The following is a 1,117-nucleotide window of genomic DNA, read 5'->3' on the forward strand; positions in this document are numbered from 1 at the left end:
ACCGGAGCGCACCTGCGCCGTGAGCCCAATGCGCGACCGACATGTCACCTCCCAGTGGCCCTGCCCCTAAGCCGTGTCTCTCACTTTGTCCTAAAATTGTCCAGATTGGCGGATAGATAGGTAGTCCGGGGTGGATAGTGTCCTACCGGGCTGACTGACCGGGTGCGTCCGCGAGCCCCTTGGGTCCTCCCCATATATGGTTTGAGTATGACTGTTTACTAAAGTGGGTGGGGGTTCGGTTGGATCGCCTTTTTTTTCCTTCTGTTTCTTGTCTGGTTAGTGATTGGGCTGTTGTTCGGATGTTTAAGGAGGATTTGGGGGAATTGGGTGTAGATGTTCATAACGTTGGAAAGCACCAGTGTGTCCGCTCCGAAGCAACCACGGCAAGACAAATGAAGGGCGGGTTCCATCGCAATGTCGAACGGCAAAAAGGAAGAAACTTGGCTGGATGATGGTGGTGAAGAATATGAGAAATGGTGGTCTTTTCATGCGGAAACAAATGTGGAACGATCGAAATGCCCCCCCCCTAACTTGGATGGGTCTGGAGTGCCGAACGTCTACGTGATGAAGGTCTGGACACCCATAAACCTCACCTAACTTTGCAACTAGGTTGTGCTGAGTTGGGACGGCAGGACGCAACCTCGAGACACCACAACACATTGTGTAGAAGAAAAGAGGCCAAACAAGAGGGCCCGAATGTTTAACCTCCGCGCGTTGGGTTTGCGCTTGGTCCTATCCACAAAACCGACTCTCCGGCTTGTGGACCGACCTTGGTGAGGCCACGCGCAGAAGCATAGAGGTGGTGGCCCCCGCCCGCCGGCGCCGACCAGAGATAGATTGTGAGCGCGCCAGCAGCGACAACCCCCCCAGACCCAATCCGCCAGTGGCCCCGCCCCTAAGCAACCCACCGCGAGGACCGCAGATTCGAATCCCTCGCCCCCGCTCCCCTTTCCTTCCTTCACCCAAACCGAACGCCCCGACCCTCTATCTATTTATCCCGCCGGTCGCCTCCCGACCTCCTCGTCTGTTCCATCCTCTCGCTCTCGGTCGCTTTTCCCCTTTCCCTTTCCCGTCGCCGCCGAAGGAGGAGTTCGACCGGTGGCTGGAGACGGGGGAG

The sequence above is a fragment of the Triticum aestivum genome, unplaced genomic scaffold, assembly GCF_018294505.1.
Source record: "Triticum aestivum cultivar Chinese Spring unplaced genomic scaffold, IWGSC CS RefSeq v2.1 scaffold4736, whole genome shotgun sequence".
Lineage (NCBI taxonomy): Eukaryota > Viridiplantae > Streptophyta > Magnoliopsida > Poales > Poaceae > Triticum > Triticum aestivum.